The 18,447-nt window shown below is 42.0% G+C and overlaps 1 long non-coding RNA gene across 1 annotated transcript in view; it reads left to right on the forward strand.

Annotated features, from left to right (window-relative positions):
• LOC121082729 overlaps window positions 1–18,177 on the forward strand; it is a 38,066-nt gene extending 19,889 nt beyond the window's left edge. The window contains exon 3 of the long non-coding RNA XR_005826098.1: window positions 18,073–18,177. This is a non-coding gene — a long non-coding RNA (uncharacterized LOC121082729). The remainder of the gene's footprint in view (window positions 1–18,072) is intronic.
• The last annotated feature ends 270 nt before the right edge of the window (window positions 18,178–18,447 follow it).

Genomic DNA, 18,447 nt, shown 5'->3' on the forward strand with positions numbered 1-18,447 from the left:
GAAGAATTACCATCTTTATACACTATTGAACTTAAACCAAGCCCACTGGGGCCAAACTGTTTCAAAGGAGATCATTTGGACTTGCACTGGAAATTACAATTAACTAATGGCTGTACAAGGTTCACATTACTTTAGGAGCTAAGTTTTACTGTCTGTCCAGGTTATGTCTTTATGACAATACCTTTGTTTAAAATATAGATAGCCCATTGGAGCTGCTTGATAAAGGAAAATATGAAACATTGATGTCATGGGGTTAGCCCTTGAGGGACAAAGGACTCTTGCTCCTGAGGCCTTCTGAGCACACTAAAGCAGGGAAGCTCTTGGCTTTAGAAGGGTGGAAGAGGGTTTGAAACAGGCAGCTCCTAAACTGAATGAGACCAGGCAGTGTGGGGCTGGCCATCAGGTCAAAGAATGGTTGCATTGTGGGGACACTAATGGCATGGGAACCTAGGATAGGTAAGGAAGCAACTGAACTGGAGGTGAGCAAAGTGAATCATGGAACAGTCTGGGTTGGAAGGGACCTTTAAAGGTTATCTAGCTTACCTCCCCTGCAGTGAGTAGGAATATCGCCAACCAGATCAGGTTGCTTAGAGCCTTGTCCAACCTGACCTTGAATGTTTCCAGGGATGGGGCATCTACAACCTCTCTGGACAACCTGTTCCAGTGTTTTGCCACCCTCTTTGTAAAACGTTTCTTCCTTGTATCTAGTCTGAATGTACCCTCTTAGTTTAAAGCCATTACCCCTTGTCCTGTCACTGCCCTGTTAAAAAGTCTGTCCTCATCTTTCTTATAAGCCTCCTCTATATAAGGATAGGTTTCAATAAGGTCTCCCTGGAACCTTCTCTTCTCCAGACTAAACAACCCCAAGGCTCTCAGGGCTGGGTTCCACCCCTCTGATCATTTTTGTGGCCCTTCTCTGGATCCACTCCAACAGGTCCATGTCTTTCCTGTGCTGATGGCTCTAGAGCTGGACACAGCACTACAGGTGGGATCTCATCAGAGTGGAATAGAGGGGCAGAATCACCTCTCTTGATCTGCTGGCCATGCTTCTTTTGATGTGGCCCAGGATATGGCTGGTCTTCTGGGCTGTGAAGGTACGTTGCTGGCTCATGTCCAGCTTTTCATCCACCATTATCCCCTAAGTCCTTCTCCACAGGGCTGCTCTCAATCCCTTCATCCCCCAGCCTGTATTGATACCAGGGGTTGCCCTGACCCAGGTGCAGGATCTTGCAGTTGGCCTTGTTGAACCTCATGAGGTTCACATGGGCCCACTTCCTGAGCTTGTCCACATCCCTCTGGATGGTATCCTGTCCCTCAGGCATGTCAACCACACCACTCAGCTTGGTGTTGTCTGCAAACTTGCTGAGGATGCACTCAATCCCACTGTCAATGTCATTGATGAAGATATTAAATAGTAATGGTTCCAATACAGACCCTTGAGGGATACCATTTGTCACTGACCTCCATCCAGACGTTGAGCTATTGACCACTACTCTCCGGATACGACCATCCAGCCAATTCCTTATCCACCAGATAGTCCATCCATCAAATCCATATATCTCCAATTTAGAGAGAATGATGTTGTGGGGGACCATGTCAGAGGCCTTACACAGGTCCAGATAGATAATATCCATAGCTTTTCCTTTGTCCACTGAAGGGATAAGCTGTTGGAGTGGTCACAGGAAAATGTAGCATGTACAGAAGGATGCAAAGGAGTGAGAAGACAAAAGTATCCCCATGACCCCGATAAAGGACTGAAGAGTTGCAGGCAACTTTTCCGATTTGGGATGGAGAAGTGCCTGACCCACAGAGACTCCTGGTCTGGTGGTCAGTTTCTGAACAAGTACTTATGTAGTCTGGTTTACTTTGGTTTCTGTGAACAACTGCAGCTCCTGATAAATGTTAGAAATATCCTTTTGATTCTGCATGGCTTGCTGGCCTGTAGGCTCAGTCCAGAGTGATGTGTAATGGGAGCTTTGCTTTGACAGGAGCTCTGTACAGATTGGTGGTTTGGAGAGTAACGTTTTCTTCCCTCTTGGCCTAATCTTGGAGGAAGTTGAGTCAGTGCTATCTTTCTTTCATTTGCTTGGAGGTTGTGCTGGTAGGGAGAACACATTATAGAAGAGTCAAGTTTCCCATTCTTCCTTCCTATACCTGTTTCCTCTCTTGTGCTAACTCATCCCACTTAATATGGATGTGTTGTGGTTTAACCCCAGGCAGTGACTAAGCACCACGCAGCCACTCACTCACTCCTCTTACAGTGGGATAGGGGAGAGGATCAGAAGGGTAAAAGTGAGAAAACTGGTGGGCTGAGATGAAGACAGTTTAACAGGTAAAGCAAAAGCTGCACACACAAGCAAAGCAAAAAAAGGAATTCATTGACTACTTTCCATCAGCAGGCAGGTGTTCAGCCATCCCCAGGACGGCAGGGCTCCATCACACATAATGGTTACTTGGGAATACAAATGACATAATTCTGAACGTCTCCCCCTTCCTTCTCTTCCCCTGATTTATATGCTAAGCATGACATTCTACAGTATGGAACATCCCTTCGGCTAGTTCTGGTCAGCTGTCCTGGCTGTGTCCCTTCCCAATTCCCCGTGCCCCTCCAGCCCTCTGGCTGGCAGGGTCTGAGAAACTGAAAAGTCTTTGACTAAGTATAAATATTACTTAGCAACAACTAAAAACATTGGTATCCTATCAGCATTGTTCTCACACCAAATCCAAAACACAGCACTGCACCAGCTGCTAAGAAGAAAATTAACCCTATACAGGAAGAAATAACTGGACTTGAAATGGAGTCAATGAATGAGTGGCTCTAAAAGGGACAGATGAGGTATTTACATAGTGGCTTCTGTTCATTCCTGCCACCTAGCCTAGCCTACATCTGCCTTTACCTGGCTCAAGGAAGAGCGATGATAGGGTAGCAGTGCTGTACTGTTCCCCTCCAGGCAGAACCTGAGACTTGTGCAGCTTCTTGGGGACATAGTGAACCTGCAGCAGTGAACCCTCTGTGAGCTGTTAATCCTGTTGTAAGGATGGTAGCAGTGCAAAGCTGTCTTAACGTCAGCATTAGCCGGATGGGCAGGTATGGTGTAGGGATGGGTTGTTCAAGAATTCCAGGACATTCCAGGAGGCCTCCTGTCCCTCACCTTCAGCTGAGCTGCTCTCACAGCACTGAGGCTGAAGGCTGGGACGCTTTGCATATTCTGAGATGAAAACAGCAGCATACACTGCATTTTTTTGCTGTTCTCTTTCCTGACGTAATCAAGTACTGTAAGTTTTACACACCAGTGCACAGATTACTGGCATTTACTAGGAAGCAGGAGGAGCAGGCTGGCAACTGCTTGGAGGCATGCGGAATATACAGGCAATTGCTCTGGAGCATGGGGACACACAGGCAATTCAATTCCCAACTGGTTTCTAGGCAGGAGCTACCAATTAAAATTAAAAGAATAAAAGACTGTAAGCTTGAGACTGATGATATGCTCTAGAGAGAGGAGTTGCCAACAGCTTGTGCTACAAAGATGCCTCTCTTTCAGTGAATTTCAAATGGTGAAAGAAACTCAGGTAACAGATCATTCTTTTCTTCTGGCTTCCCTGATTTTCATGTACTCAGTCGTGCAGCCAAAATTCCTACAAAGACAGACGGGACTGCTCCCCATGAATTCCAAGCAGCGAGCCAGCCTTTTGAGAGCTGATGCAGTGAATATGCTAGCAGTCAGCTATACCTAGGAAGCGAGATTCTAAAACCAAGCATCAGGTGCCCGAGCAAAGAGTGTTGAATGATGGGGCTCAGATAATTACTAATGAGAGCATAACGTTTATTTTTATATATATGAAATTATTTAGGATTATTATTTAAAAAAATCTGTCTAATATGTCTTTCACATTAATTGTTAATGAGTCTCTGAAGCAGGCCTACCCTTCTGATGGAGAAAACTGAGGCTTAACTAGGTGAGGTTATTAGACATACATGGGATCTGCAAAGCTGGGATTTATTCTGTGCCCATCACAGTGGTCCCTGAGGATCATGTAGGAAGTGGGCAAGTTTTAACTGCAATTACCAAACTGCAACTACCATGGGGTAGATGAAGTTGTAAATCACGATCTGTCATTGGTGATAATGTCGTAAATCATAATCTGTCATTGGTTATGAAGGCAGAGCATGCTCCTTTCAGAAGTTGTGTGACTGTTGATGAGCTAGTCAGGTGGAGGTTGCTGGATGGGAGAATTTTCACAAAAAGCAGTGAGTTTGCCCGATTTTAAAAATTATTTGTACAAAAGAAGATAGCACAGACTATTAGTGCTTCAAGACATGGAAGTTGTAATGGTGGTGCAAGGCAAGAACTGTGATCTTACCTGAACTCCCTGCCAACCAGAGAAAAAGCTGTGCCCATCAGCCCCTGAAAAATGGTGACACTTATCCAAGCAAAATGTCTAGAGGTAGTGTATGCGTTGTTTTAAGATGCATATCGTCACATCTGGCCTTTACTTGGGAAGCAGAGTAAGAAAGTGAAGATTTCAGGCACTTCACCTCCATCAGGTAACTTGGTAATGACCAGACTCCATGCCACAGTACTTCAAAGGCATTACGGTACCTCATGTCCACACAATTCTGCTACATTAGGGTTTGCTTTGTGAACGACTATCTGCGTGGCTTTCAAATTTCTCTCTCAGAGAGCTTAACTCAGAAACTGATCCACTAGCAGGTACAGGATGGAATCATTTATTATTGCTTAGCTTAATAAACTGCATCTTAAATTATGATATCGATTACAATGTTGAATGAAAAGGCTGAGCTGGCATTATAGTATTGGACACAAGCAGCATTTTAAAATGTTTACACTGATTGTGTGATGCATCAGTATTGTTTTTGGAAAGCAATAGACTTTAAATACGGTGTTACATGAAGTGCTAGGTGCTTCTGAATTAATTTGCTTATATTTTGATGTAAAAATCAAAGACACTGTATGGCAAAAGGTGCTCACCCAGAGTTCTTGTCCCCATTAGCAAACACAAACCAACATTTGATGTATCAGTTCACCAAATTAATGACATTAAAGCACAGCAAAAATACATTTGCAGCAACCCTAGCAAGTTCTGTGGGATCTCCTGACAGGATAAACATGTCTCCTCTGCCCTCCTTTTTTTCCCTCCTCCCAAACAAGCAATAAAAACATTTTGCATAAACAAATTCCAAATTACAACTAATCATAGGAAAGCTGACAAATGTATGCTATGCTAGTCTGTGAAAATACTAATCAAAGCAGCCTGTCAATTGTTAAAGTTAATGATTTAGATATGCAAAACTCTGACAAAATTTTTGTGGATAATTACATAATTACGCCTGGGTTAACACAATCAAAAATAGCAATTGCATGCTCCATCTTGAAATCACCATGGCAGTTCCCTGCTATCTTTTAAAGGTCTCTTTACCCTTGTTCCCTCTGCACACGAAGTGTAGTAGGGAAAGGAAAAAACCCTGGGAACCAGCTAGGAAAGAAAAGCAAATGTGATAGGTGCCTCCTGCCTACTCCATCCACTCTTTGCCCTCTGCAGAAACAATCCCCTGGAGAGCAAAGCACCTGCTAGAGTGGGTGGAGGTGTCAAAAAAGCCAACCAGGTAATGGAGGACCAGAAACAGGAGAGTTATCTGTTGTAGCCAGCTGCAATAGCAACACCTCTACCCTTGTATTAAAATACGTGTGACAATGAGCTTTTCCTGTGGGAGGCCTTTCCCATTGAAGAGGAGGGAGTTTATACTTTGTTTTAAAGGTCTTGCTATGGTACAGGAACGCAGGACTGGTAAGGCTTACCTAGGTCATTCAATTTTTCATTAAATTATCAAATCATTCAAAAGTTCCGGTTCATGCCAAACAGTCCCTTCCCAGGTGTTTGGTGTAGAAGGGGCTATCAACCTCTTCCATCCAAACTGCTACCCCCGTGAGCTATGAAATGCCCCTCCACTTGACCACATGCTTAAAGGTGTTGTCAGAGGAAGGTAGGCTCTTGGTGGAGGGGAAATGAAAGGGGGTAAGCAAGCCAAATCCTGTGGGGCACTGGTCTTTTTTTTTCTCCTTTGAAAATAGCTTTGAGTCTATTATAAATAAGCACCTTTGAAAAGCTTAGGCGTTAGAAATCTTGGATTTCGCTGGCAGCACTGGTGTTTTCCTTTACATGTTGGCTTCTTGTTCCCTTTTTATACTAGATCTAACTGATACAGTGTAGAGATTCCAGATGTCAGGAATCTCAGGGAGGTGACATAGTATAAATAAAATGAATATTGGGCTCTTTCCTGAATGTCACATTGGCTGGGATGGGGTAATGATAATGATGGGGATTTAAAAAGTAATATATCTCTTGTGTAATTTTTTATCATAATTTTTCTATACAGTTTCCATTAAGTAGATAAATGACCTAAATGAAAAAGAGAAATAAAGTGAAAGTATAAAATCAGTCCCTGTCAAGAGCTACATAAAGAGTCAGGGCCCCAGCCTGCTGAAATTGGCTTTCTAAACTCCTAAATCTGCAAGTAGGTATTCAGATGGATCGAATGGCTTTACTGGTGGCTTACTAGCAGTAGGGACCTAACACGTGAGGGAAGCAAATGCACATTGATGTAGATGTATTCCATCCCCCGGCAAATATGCTGTCAAAGTCAGCTTCAACCAACTGATGTTATGGGGCCCCTTATTGCTTTTGTTATATTTTCAAGAGTAACTATTACAAATCCACTTGGTGCATTGCTCAGCCTGTAATAACGGCATGAAATTAAATAGTAGTGTGGTTGGATGTCTGAATGAAACCTGAAATGTTGTTTTGGAAACCTCACAAGCACCTGGAGCAATAGCAGGGCTCTGAGGCACGATTCAGCAATCTTACACTGCTTACTTCTGCTGCATTGATGAAGCAAAAATAAACTTCCTGTACTTAGACAGATTTTAAACATTTTTCTACAAGACAGAAACCAGATGGAATATTTTCACAGCTGACACCAAAATTCACAGTTTTTGTGACTTCTGTGATATTGTGATTTATACAGGGACTTTCTATATCAGCAGCCCTGAGCAGACAGCCTCTTGCCATTCAAGCTTTTAAACATTATTTGGATTGGTGGGTCAAAAGATTGTGTTAGCTGTGTGAAATGTGAAGTATCAGTGGATTTAAATGATGGCTCTGTGGGCTGTTCTGTTTCTGCATCTTGACTGTAAGTCATAATAATAAAATATGTTAAAAGTACACTGCTCCAAAATGGATAGCAAACCCTTAAATGCCTTGAAATTAATCATTTCTAGAAGCAAACAAAAAATTCTTATGTCAGGGCATGAGCACAAGGCAGGGTATTGTCTTCAAGCATTTGCTTGCTCTCTTAAAGGGAGGACATGAGTGGCAGAAGGCATTCTACTTGGGGCTGTGTGTTTCACAGGCAGTATTTTCAGTTAAACCTGACAAAAACCCGTTGAAGGCTGGTTTTGGGGTGGGGTTTGTTTGTTTTGTTTTCCCTTGCTGGGGATTGAGAAGCCAAGTCAAAGCTGCTGGTAGACCAGGTAGAAGGAACTGGTGGAGAGTATGGGACCTGGCAGAGCTGGATGCAGGCAGAGGTTTTCCCCACGCATCCTGTTCCGTTTGCTCTCCATTTGTGCTTGGATCAGCTTGTTGTTCTTTGCAGTCAAGCTTCTTCCCACCTTTGTGGGAATTCATGGTTTCCTGGGAAACTTGTGTTGACCTGTGCCTGAAGAAAACTTCAGAAACATATTGATTTTTCTGTTTTTACAGGGCTTTCTCTATGCAGGAGAGCAGTATTTCAGCAACCCTGGTGGCTGCCTGCCTGTTTCCAGATGTTACGTTTCCCTTTCGCAGTCTTAGGTGATGTGGCTTTTGGCTGTGTGATATCCTTACAAATCTGGAGCAGCACATTGGTGTTCCTGGTGCCAACAGTACTCAGGGGTTCAGCCTGCTGAGGGAGACAGCATTGGAGGTATTCCTTGTGCATGTGTATTTATGGGATCCCATACTCTGAAATCCACCTCTCTCCCCATCCAAGAGAGCTGGTTTGCACAGGGCTCCTGAGATCAGCAAAGTGCCTTGTCTTTAATCAGGTGTTTGCTTAGGAAAGGACGTGTTGTTGCTAGGGGATGTGATTTCTCTTCAGCTCTGAGAAAAAGGCAGGTATATATAATTTTAGGTGCTTATAATATGTACACCTTATCTTTATAGGAGGATTTATAGTGTAAATCAATGACAAAATAAACGGTAATTGCTCCTATGCAGCCAGGGCAAGGGAAAGGCTCACTCTCTAATGCGTTTTTCTTGCTTAACTAGTTCTTAAGGCTACTGGCATACCAAAGCATCCTTCAGTCTTCTGTAATGTATGTGTCAGTCTCAACGCCAATGCAATGGTCAAACGAAGTAGCATAAAACCACATTTATCCTTCACAGTGAAATGGTACTTGATGTTTTTTGGACCTGATGTGTGAGACTTCCCCAACCACCACCACCATCCCCTCCCCCCACACCCCCCCCCACCCCCCCCAAAAAAAAAAAAGGTAGAAATATGGTAGAGACAGGAAGAGGTTGGTTATTAATCTGTAGCAAATCTTACTGAATTATATGCTAAATACATGTTGGTTCCAATGATATCTGCTGAAAATTGGCATACAACAAAACATTTGGTGATAACATATGGAAGGAGATGTGGAAGACAGTAGAAGCTTTTCCACTTTTCTGTACGTGTTTATAATCTAGTGTCCTCAACATTATAGATACTACATACTGAAACTGTCTGTATGCAAGTACGCAACCTGGCTTACAAAAAAAAAAAAAAAAAGGAGAAGCGCTGATATGAGTAGAAAATACTGCCATTCTTAACATGTTATTTCCCCATTTGGACATTTCTTCCCTGTTGTTTTTCTTTCTTTTCCCACCCTGCCTTCCCCAGCCAGCTTCAGTGAATACAGACACTGTATTATAGGGCTCATGCTAATGAGCAATCATTTAGAAGGCTGTAGCACAAATCCATAATATTCTCCTTCTATAGACAGCCACTGAAATCCAGGAAACCACATTTTAAATATAATACTGATATATATCTAAGGCACTTTAAACAAATGCAGTCACTTCTGCAAGATACTTCCTTTGGCTACGCTGATCTGGCAAATTACTTAAATATATGCTTAAATCCCATGTGTACTTGCTTTGAAGTCAATGGGATTACTTATATGTTTATATACTCTGGTGGTTTGAGGCCTTAAAACATAGGAGGACATTTGGCATTTAGAAAAACAGGGCTGTAAGGAGTCTGAAGAAGTCCCTCTTCTGCAGAATTGGTTATATTTATGTCATTCCTGGCAGAATTTTGTTTTCTAGGCTGTTCTTAAAAACATCTGGTGATGGAGATTCCAGATTCCATAGCTTTCCCAGACTCCACCCCAGTGCTTCACTATCTTAATTACTATAAATGTTTTTCTCTAATGGCTGACCTGCATCCATCTTGCTGCAAGTTAAGCCTGTTATTGTTTGAACTTTCTAACATGCAAGAACCCTGTGTGTGACAAGCTTTTACACATTCCAAGTCTTAAAATTGCCTTCCCAAGAATTCTTTTCTCTGAAGACCCCAAAGTTTTCAAATATTTTCTCCTGGACACATTTTCTGGACCTCTGGTCATTTCCGTTGTGTTTCTTCAGGGCCTCTCCGATTAGTCCATCTCTGCCTTGTACTCTTCTCCTCTCCATACCCCTTTGAAATTCAGCCCTTTTCTTGACACTGCTGTAATTTGTCAACATCTCTTCAAACTCTGAGCCTCTATACTTGCAGTTGTCCTTTGCAGACCGTTTGTATAGTCTGCAAGCAAGTAAGTGTGCTGTTTCATGGCCAGATTCACAAAAGCACTAAACAGGATCATACCCACAGCAGAGTTTTGTAATCCTGTTTTCCCCCTAGATGGCTTGCTTTGACTAGGCAAATGGTAACTTTCTCCACTTACCATGCCCAGCCACTTTTGTACCTGTCTCACAACCATTTCATTAAGACCATGTTTTGTTAGTGTGCATGTGAGAGTGACATTTGAGACAGCACCAAAGGCTTTACTGAATCATGAAACGTGACATCTCCTGCTTTGCTTTTGCCATGAGGCCTGTTCCCATATGGCAGAAGAAAATTAAATTGATTTGACAGGATTTATTCTCTACAAATCCATACTAGCTGCTATTCATTTCCATGGTTTCTTCTAGGCACTTACAAATAGTTTGATTAACTTCTTCTGGTGTTTTTCTGAGGACTGAAGATAAACTGACTGGCTGGTAACTCCTTAGCTGTGCTTTTCCTGCTTTGTAGAGCTAGATATTGTTTGCTCTTTCCCAGCGTTTTGGCACCTCATCTTCTACTCTTGCATTCTCAGAGGTGACTGTCCAATGATTCAGATTGCAGAAATGGCTACTTAAGAATCACGAGTTGAAATTCATAGTGCCCAGTCAGTTTGAAGACCTCTGATTTATTTAAGGGCATTTTAATCAGCTCTTTTTAGGCCATTGTCTTCCTGCTGCTACATCTTCTGTGTCCTTTAGAAGTTTCTCAGCAGCACAACCAATTCTTCTAAACTTTTTATTTTTGCCTTCCATGAGACCTCTTGAGTTTAGGTCAACTGCTAGAGTTTAATCCTGCTTATCATCATTGTGTTGCTTCTGGATCAAGGCTTAATTGGAGACTATGGAAGGAACTTGCATTTCTGGTTCTTACTTGGACAGTAGTCTTACTCAAGTGCAGGACCCCTGAATGAAACTAAGAACTGCAATAATGACACCTGTGGTAGGCTGCAATTTGGGATGCCTGCTGACTAACTTGCGGAAGGCAGGGTTTGAGCTGGTGTATTGATTCATTTTCAGCTGAACAAATAGCTCAACTGTCACTCAGGGAGCTTAATGAACACTTGTGCTACAGTGTCTGCTCCTCTATGTTAGAGCTGAGGATTTATTTTAACAAATAGTATGTTTAGAGAATGAATTGACCACATTGTGTTTACCTCGTGAAGTTTTTATTTGTGGTGGCGCTTTCTCATTTGCAGTTCTTTGCTGTCAGTCAGGTACTAGAATGGTATCTTCACCCTTTATGTGTTTCCCTAAAAGAAGTGAAGTAGGGAGCATCGTTAGAAATGTGTACATGAACAAAAGTTCATGAGAGTTTCTGTGATGTCAGCTTTTCCATAGTCAAAAAAAGAAGCTCGGTTGAGATTACTCTTGAATTAATAATTTACTGTATATAAACCAAAACTTTCTGTGCTAACTATAATACATATATGATGGCTTTTAGTTTCTCTCCTACAGAAGAGTATTTTCATTCCTATTATGTTTTTGCGTAATCTTTTTTTCTGAAAGGAAGAAATGCAAAAACTGAATAGACAAGGTTGTCATTTTAAGATGTGCAATGAAAGACTAGGCTAAAAGAAACTGCAATATTCTATATAATTTCATGGGGTCTTCTAAAGAAATATGACAATTTTATGGGGGCTCTTATGGAAAAATTCTGATTTCATGTGGATTCAGGTGAAAAGGTAAATTTCATGGGATTTCTGAAAATGTCTGGATTTCACTGGTTCCATGAAATCTATGACAGCCATGGAAAAATGCACAGTTCTTGTCATGGAGTAAATTTTTATTGCGGTCTGCAGAACTTTTATTTTCTGTGTACATCTGTTCCTCTGACACATATTATGCATTCTGGACCTCTTCCTCATCTTGCAGTCTCTTCCTGTGAATATTTTACACTTCTTGATGGATGCATAGTGCTCTGATCCTCAGATGATAGAAATCCATGACTGCCTACAAAGGAGGCTCAGTGTGCGAGTGTGGGGGGGGGGAAGGGCATGAAAAATAAGCAATACTTAATACAGTCCTGGGGATTTCATATTTTATGGTAATACCAGCTTATTTTATGCAACATAGGAAGGAAAATAATCAGGAGTAAAGAGTGGGAATGATTTATCATATTCAACGTGAGATCTAAGCAATGTAGCATCAAAAGCAACCTACTTGCAATTTGCGAAATCGTGGCCTGTGCAGAGGGTCCAGCACAAGACCACCCGAGGAGCATATAAAGCTTCAGAGGAGAAAGACTGTGTTGTGGCATCTCAATTTATCCTGTAAGCAATGCCCTCGTTGGCTAGGACACAAGTGTGACTGTAGCATGCTTGCGTTGTTCCCTGTCTTCATAGAGGCAGCACAGCTGAAATAGATCTTGCTTTTCAAGGAGAGAAATTAAGACACAGAGGAGAAAAGGAATGCATCCTCAGACAGGGCTTGAAAATCAATGGTGAAATGAGGTGAAAACTTACAGGAAGGCTGTGTCGGAAGGGCATGGAAAATGACAAAGAAAAAGCAGTATTAGATAAGTGGGGGAATTGGAAAGGAAAGAATTGTGAAGCAGATTAAGCCAAATCTATGCATGGTTTTAAATGAAGAAGTCTGAACAGTGTCTTGAGACAAACAGGGAGCCATCTGATTAGCTTTGATTTAATGATATTCTTGAACATTTTTGTGTGCCTCAGCAGCCAGAACTGAGAACATTCCTGACAGTGGAGACGAAGCCTCTCCTGGGGAATTGCTTTCCCCTTAACTGAGGGGAGATGTGGAGAAACCTCACAAAGTACAGCAGAGGCAGTGGGGCTGTGGGTCATTCCTCATGCAGGACAACAGGGGAAATAAATATCAGGGTCTTGGATGATGTCCTGTACCGCTCCCACTTCTGTGAGAAATGGGAAGCGGTGAGCTGAAACTAAGGCTAGCTATTGATGCACATCAGGGCTTGTCTATATTTAGCAAAGCCAAGGGGAGGTTCTGAGGGGCAAGAGGGACAAATCAAAAGCAATGTCTGGTGTATGAGGGAGCTGTCCATGTAAGCTGCGATGAGCACAGGTATTTGTGCTGCACGTTATACAGTTCTTTATTGCCTGCTTCCCACTCTCTTCACTGAACCTAATAAGTTCCTAGGATCTGTATTCCCTTTTGCTCAGTTTCTGTAAATGCTAAATAGAATTTTGCCATGTATAATGTTTTCCAGAGAAAACATCATCACCTTTTGTTATATTATTTTGAAGGAGTTTTTGGCCTGCTGGGACCTAGAACTGTTTTCCCCCCTTCCCTCTCAAACAGCCTACAATCCAGCTCTCTTTTGCATAATCCTATTTCAAATATGAACAATATGAATCCTCCAGTTTATGCTAGCAAGGAAATTTGGTTGGTTATATTTCATCATCGCCTTAGAGAAGAAGGGCAGGGCGGCTGCCAGGCTGTCTCTGTACAGCTTTTCTCTGCTGAAATCTAGTGAAGAAACTGTAGTCGTCTTGATAACATATTCAGGCTGTTTTTCCCCCTCTTTTGCTAGCTCCGCAGTATCAGCAAGTTCTGGCTGAGCATTTTTCGCTTGCAGTGGATAACAACAGCCTGACCATCTCATCCCCAAAGGGTACAGGTCAGACAAAGTCCTGTTGTCTCTTTCTCTGGCTGCAGCTTCCTGATACATCTGCCTCTGTCTTGGTGACCCTCAGATCACTGTAGTGATGCCTGTATTGCCTCTAGGATTTCTAGTAAAAAATGACTAGTTAAAATATTCTGTACCAGCATGTAGTGAACTAGTTGGAGGCCTACCTTTTAGCTTTAGTGAGCTTTTCAGCACAGAAAAGGTGTGTTCAGCTTGAGGATAGTAAAGCCCAAAAGGAGATGTCTGTAATAGCATTGACCAGACAAGCCTGTAGGTTGGGAGGAGGTGGGAGCCTTCATGAGAAGCTGTGGGAGATTGGGGTGGTTGCTCTGCATCTGGCCTTTGCCATAGTCATCCCTCCTTTGCCAGGGAGTTGAACTCTCGGAGCTGCCAGGGTTAATCACCAGCAGAGCTTCTCCAGCCCCACTCTTTATGTATGGCAGAGTTAGAGTTTGTGTTTCTTGGGGGCTCCCATGCTGCGCCTGGTCCTTGTGATGTAGGAATTGAAGTTAGGTATGCTGTCTTGTGGTGTCAGAACAGGATGCATTGGTACATCTAGTCGAGAACATAAATCAGCTTTGTTCTTTGAAACTTTCCTGTTACTCCTTTTCCTTATATGCAGTGTACACTTGCCTTATATGTTTTGTCGAGTCAGGTAAGAAGAGAATGTCCGCTTTGTAATAGGTTTTGGCAGGCTTTCCCTTTTTCCCCAGAAGCAATTTGTGCCAATATCTAACTACTCTACCAACTAAATATACATGGCTAACGCCTACAAACTTATTCATGCTGATGGGCCCTGCTTGCTGAAAGTGTTCTGTTCACACCAGATGCTTCAACCCTGACCACCCATTTGTGGATTAGCACACTTGATTAAACATGTATGCAGAACTGGGGATCACAGTACAAGGGCATGGAATATCTGAGCCTTTAATCTCAAGTGTAGCCCATGGGTAAGGTAGATGAACTAGTATCATCACATGTAATCATATAATTTTACTTCTCAGCCCCTTTGATTGCCTCTGTTTTGGGAATCACCAAAGATCCAGAGAGTTGCGAGGCCCAGAGATGCCAGAGTTCACATAAGCAAAGACACATATTACCTGTGGTGGTTGTTCTTTCCACCAAGGGAGAACTAGGTGGCAACCCAGCTATCTCCTTTTGGTGTCTCCTTTCAAAACGGTCAAAGGCAGTGGTACTTGGAATGCTTGATGCCCTGCTGTTTGCCCGTATCTGACATCGTAATTTCTTCTCCAGAGTAAGCTGGCTAAATTAATTTGATTTTAAAGAAGTGAAAGCACTGAGTCTGTGCCTGACATTTTCAGGATTCCAGGACGCTGTGTTCCCAGATCAATATGCTGATTTAGTAACATAACTTATGCTCAGGAAGGCCATGTGACACTCCCAGACCCATCCATCTTAGTCGAGCATTTCTATTAGAGCTGTGCAAATCCTTTCCAGGACAGCAAGTGAGATTTTACAAGTTTCCCATTAGGAAGGGATAGTGTGGAATTACAAACACCCCCTGACCTGACCCTCCCCCCCACCCCCTGCAAACACCAGATTTGGATATACGCCTTTTCTCACATTTGAATCTCAAGCAGGTCCTGACACAAGACCACCTCTACATTGGTAGCAGCCAAATAGGCACAAATATAAATTGATGTGCAGATATAACAATAATAGCCTACTGCCCCTAAAATTGTGCACTTGCGTATGCAGATAAAGAAGATCCATTTCTAAACGGGTGCTTTTTTTGGATTAAAAGATGCACTTGAAAAGGTAAAGGGGCACCTCAGGTACCAAGATATCATGTATTTAAAAACCAAGGAGAGATTTCAGTTCTTCACAGACTTAGATAGAATCAGAATAGTGCAGAAATGTGAGTTTACCTGCATGAAAATAAACCAGATATCATTTGGTCATGTAGCTCATTTAGTTATCTATCAAAACTCTTTGGCTGCAGGCTATTCATGTTTGTGATACCCATAGAAACAGCACATTGGAGTCAGTGACTGTTGTGTCACTCAAACTAAAAGGGACTTTAGGACACAGACAATATGAGTCAGCTTCTTATTCTGGCAAAAGTCTTAGTAAAAGTATATCAGAAAAAATGCTGCTTCCATTTTCGGTGTTTAAACAGCTGGCGTTGTAGCTTTCTTACATGACACAATGCTTAGAGTTTGTACTTCCTTTACTTATTAAGGTATTGTCAGCTCAATCTCCTAATAGTGCTAGAAAAATCTTCATATGTTATTTATTTCAAGGTGCACAGAAACTCTGTTTTAAATGAGCCAGCTTTCTTTTCTGAAGAGGGCAGAAATTAATGTAGTTGATCATAGCAGTGAAGTTGCCTAACTTCTAAACCAATAGCACTTGTTTTCATATTTGCCCAGCTTTGATTTGGGATATTTCAGTACCATGCTGTTTACCTGTAGGGACATTTGCCTGACTACATGTTTTAAGAACAGGTCTAAATTTATGTTGGAACGTTGTCTGCTCTTTACGAAAGGATACAATTTTTCTTCTAAGTGCCTTTCCTACTCCGGGTAGCCCAAGTACTCCTGAAGGTATCACATTCTTTACGCCCCATGCAATGGCTGACAGAGCCTTGCACATCAGAACCCTTTGTGCTCACCAGGGAACCAGGATTTGAAGGATCACTAAACTTAGCCATTTTGTATATCAATCCACGAGGCAGCACTTTAGTAATGTATTTTCAAGGTTAGAGTGTTCATTTTGGCCTCATACTTGCTAAGTGGCATAGAGATGTTATGCGTGGTACATGGTAATGCTATAATCTATTGCTTTCTAAAAGCCACCCAAAGTACTGCACTGCAATCAAATAGCACTTCTTGATGACATTGCGTGCTCCAGCTGTATCCTGAAACAGACTGACACAAATAAGTCATTTAATGATGCACAACCAATCAGGAAATCTTGCTAAATGGAGGACTTGTGTATAAACGGTTTTCTATCTTTTTAAATAATGGCTTTGTTTTAACGAAGCATTTGCTAACAGTGAAGCTACATACACACATTTGGTCTGTCCCTGTTATTCTCAACAAGGTAACTGATGTGGCCATATTCTGATCTGCAACATGGGACCAGCCTGAGGTTAGTTTGTCTCTGTGAGGAAGAAAATATGCCTGTTACTCCTGCTCTTGACTTTGGTTACTGACCAAAAACCTACATGTTTTTATACTGGGAAAAAACCCAGACCAACAGCCAGAAGACTTAAACAGGTGATGAAATCTGCCCTCAAAGTGGCTGTTTCTAATGGAGTTATTTTCTTCTTTTTTACTGCAGAACCTATGAACCTTCCAAAACCTATCTGCTTTCTGCCTCAGGTGGTTCTTATAAACATTAGCAGGTTACTTTAGATAGTGTGAAGGACATTAGTTTTTGTCAGGCTTGTATCGTGAAAAAGTCTCCTTTCTCATTTGCGGTGTGTCCTTTGCATGTCACTCGAAGGACAGCCTTCCTCCTGACTTCCCTTTTTTTTTGGAGGGGTCTCAAATGACCACTTCCCACCTATTTCCTCCTGGAGCCCCAGCTGAGCAAGCTCACAGTTCATGACGCTTCAGCTCTTACCTTTGCTGATGTGCATCCAACTCCTTGATTGGCCGGTTTTCTGCCTGTGCTGCCTTCTTGGCTTTACTGGATGTCTAGTGCAGAATGTCTGCTTGTCAACTGGAGTGTTGTACAGTCCAGTCCAGGCATCGTTTCTGCCACGCTGTCCTGTCATTCTCCCACCACTTACAGGAGCTGCTCTTTCATGCCTCAAGGTACCTTCAGGTACAGAAAACAGCCTCAAGTTCCCTTGATTGTGGGAGACAGGTGAATCTCAGCAGATCTTTTTGCTGTGTTTCTGAGAGTAATGAAGAGATGTTTGTATGGGTAGGCCAACCTCTGCCTCTAGGTGACAGGCAGACATGTTTACAAAGTGTCAGCCAGGTTTTGAGAGCTATCTGGGACAGGCATGCCTTTAAGCCTTGTATGGAATAAAAAGCACACACATCATCATTACTTCATTACCAATCACTACGATAACAAGTAAACAAAGTTGGTATATTCAATATCACACCTAATTCTTGGTGTAACATTGCACTGAGTCTCTGTAGAAATGTAGCCTGTATATTGGGAAGCAGGGGATCAAGTTCAACATGGCGAGTATGTCCCAACAACGTAAATACAATTGTTGCACCTTAATTTGCAGAAATGTAATATTTAGCTATGTCTGATATATTTTAGAATGCTTTTCTGCACCATTTACTCAATAATTTATTTTATAAGACAGCTTGGCTAATGCTACAATTCCTGGAGGCCCATGTTCTGTAGCATAAAGAGAAGCTGGCATATTTATGCCTTCTGAAGCCAGTGGAAGTCTGTCTGTTGACTTTCGTGGGGCTCTGGATTAGATCTTTAATGAACATCTCCTGATATCATTATAGGAGCAAATATTGGAACAGCATCATGAAAACTTCAGATTTAGTCGATACGAAGGATTTATTAAATTTTTTTAGAACATAAAGTAGTTTGAAAATTGCTTCTTGAAAATTGCTTCTTCACCTGCTGCTCTGTTCATGCTTATCCCACAGTGACCTGAGCCACCCAAAAGAATAGTTTGTCAGAAAGGAGCTGAGGCCAAGATTTGGACAAAGGAAGAAACCTTGCAATGTAAAATCAACCAGTTGCTTTGAAACAAATAGGCAAGTTGCAAATTCAAAAATCAAATCTGAATGCACCCAAAGAGATGTGAGGATAACTTCTTGAATGTGACAATTTCAGAAGTGTGGTGTGTTGGGTTGCAGAGAACCTGATAGTTTTGAGATGTAAACACATAATATGTAAAACATAAGCCGCAGAATTAATGAATCATGTTAATTTCACACTGCCCCCGCTTTGGACTATTAGTAATTAGTAATTAGTGCAAATTACATGCTGCACTTGTCAGGCAGAGGAGTTTGTGCACC

The sequence above is a fragment of the Falco naumanni genome, chromosome 1 (assembly GCF_017639655.2).
Source record: "Falco naumanni isolate bFalNau1 chromosome 1, bFalNau1.pat, whole genome shotgun sequence".
NCBI classification, from domain to species: domain Eukaryota; kingdom Metazoa; phylum Chordata; class Aves; order Falconiformes; family Falconidae; genus Falco; species Falco naumanni.